Source organism: Prunus avium, unplaced genomic scaffold (assembly GCF_965620075.1).
Source record: "Prunus avium unplaced genomic scaffold, drPruAviu1.hap1.1 HAP1_SCAFFOLD_65, whole genome shotgun sequence".
NCBI classification, from domain to species: Eukaryota; Viridiplantae; Streptophyta; class Magnoliopsida; order Rosales; family Rosaceae; genus Prunus; species Prunus avium.
The window spans coordinates 62501-65000 of record NW_028276920.1 but is presented as its reverse complement, the minus strand read 5'-3'; positions in this window follow the sequence as shown (position 1 = coordinate 65000).

Below are 2500 nucleotides of genomic sequence, written 5' to 3'. Positions count from 1 at the left end.
GAAAAGGTTCTTTAAATCTAGTGGGTTTGCAACTCATAAGAGCGTCACTTTCAACGTCCCCGGCATTGGATTGAGTTTCTAAAAACAACCGTGCACACCGAGGTTAAACTTTACCGGCTCCACTCCGACTCGCCGCTCGCCCACTAGTCCGAAGGCAACAAAACATTTGTTTTTCATTTTGATGAAAATTTCTGTTTTTAAATCTTGTTGGTTTGAAATTGTTTTGAAAAGGTTCTTTAAATCTTGCGGGTTTGCAACTCATAAGAGCGTCACTTTCAACGTCCCCGGCATTGGATTGAGTTTCTAAAAACAACCGTGCACACCGAGGTTAAACTTTACCGGCTCCACTCCGACTCGCCGCTCGCCCACAAATCCGAAGGCAACAAAACATTTGTTTTTAATTTTGATGAAATTTTTTGAAAACATTGGCTTGGCAAGCCCCAATCCGCGACTATCCACCCACCGCCACCCCACACGGGTGGTTGTTGTTGCGAAATGAGGTTGTGGTCGACATGCCCGTGCATTTGAGAAGGAGTTCCTAGCACTCCATGCTCTCCCATGCCAAAAAATAGCCTAGACAACCCCATTTCGCAACTTTCCACGCCTTTTTTTTCCTCCCTCACCCATGGCGGCGGCGTGGTGGCGGCGGCCGGATTCCGGCCACCACCGCCATGGGTGGCAGCCCCCCGACCCCGACACCAAACCCATAATACCGAGGCAACATATCGAGGCAACATGACATGGGTGTGGCGTGGGGGAAGGGGGCTGCAGCTAGGAAGGCATGGGCTGCCATGCATATGCAGGCAACACACACCCCCCTATATAGCATTTTATGCATTTAGCCCTTTGACAGGAAGAGACATCACCTATGCGCGAGGAGTCATAATGGGCTCTAAATAATTCAATACAAGGTATTTGGACGTGATTTTTTGCAGGGATACTAAGAAACATGCAATCTATGATGGGAAAAAGTTTCATAAATTTTTGAAGTCGGGAAGTATTTTTTATTAGTTTTAGAAGTCGTAAAATTGAAAAAATCATTAAAACAAATCCGGGAGGAATTTTTTAGTTTTGTAAGTTGGAGAAGGTCCTAAAAATCATAGACTACTTATGGGGAGCTTATTGTGCGAGGAAATTTCAATAAAAACGGGGTTTGACAAGATTTGAAAAATTCTGTCGACATTTGAAAAAACCTGGAACCATGCTGCCGGCATGCTGCGCACATGCTGCGCGCATGCTGCGCGCAGACTGCGCGCATGCCATGGCAGGACAAGTTTTGCTAGCCTCACTGTCTACAGATGCGCAAGCTGCGCGCACGCTGCGCACAGGCTGCGCGCATGCTGCGCACAGACTGCGCCAACGCTGCGCGCATGCCATGGCAGGACAAGTTTCGCTAGCCTCACTGTCGACAGATGCGCAAGCTGCGCGCAAGCTCCGCGCACGCTGCGCACAGCCTGTGCGCATGTTGTGCGCATGCTGCGCGCAGGCTGCGCGCAGGCGCCGCGCATGCCATGGCAGGACAAGTTTCGCTAGCCTCACTGTCGACAGATGCGCAAGCTGCGTGCACGCTGCGCACAGGCTGCGCACAGCGCATGCCATGGCAGGACAAGTTCGCTAGCCTCACTGTCGACAGATGCGCAAGCTGCGCGCACAGGCTGCGCGCACGCCATGGCAGGACAAGTTTCGCTAGCCTCACTGTCGACAGAATCAGCACGCTGCGCGCAAGCTGCGCGCACGCTGCCGGCATGGTGCGCGCACGCTGCCGGCATGGTGCGCGCACGCTGCCGGCATGGTGCGCGCACGCTGCCGGCATGCTGTGCGCACGCTGCGCGCGCGCATGGCAGGACAAGTTTCGAAAATTTCTGTCGACAGTCTCAGCAGCGCGCACGCTGCCGACATGCTGTGCGCACGCTGCGCACAGGCTGCCGGCATGCTGCGCGCAGCCCATGGCAGGACAAGGTCCGAAAAATTCTGTCGACATTTTTACGCCGTGGTAGGCTTCCGCTTCGCGTCACTTTGTCGACATTCAAGCCTACCATTTGTATTGAATTTTTCAAACCTTGTCAAACCCCATTATTCAAATGTCGAAAAATTTTGTCGACATTTTTACGCCATGATAGGCTTCCGCTTCGCGTCACTTTGTCGGAATGCATCGCATGGCGAGGCAAGGCCACGGCATGCCAAGGCGAAGGCAACGCATGGCTTGAATGGCTTGGTCAAGGCCACATCATGGGCACGGCATGCCAAGGCAAGGCGAGGCAAGCCATCCTTAGCCTCGCCTACACTCACTTTCTCGGAATGCATTGGATGATGAGCAATTCCAAGGTAAGGCAACGCATGGCTTGAATGGCTTGGTGTAGGCCACAACTTGGGCATGGCATGCCAATGCAAGGCAAGGCAAGGCAAGCCATCCTTAGCCTCGCCTACACTCACTTTCTCGGAATGCATTGGATGATGAGCAATTCCAAGGTAAGGCAACGCATGGCTTGAATGGCTTGGT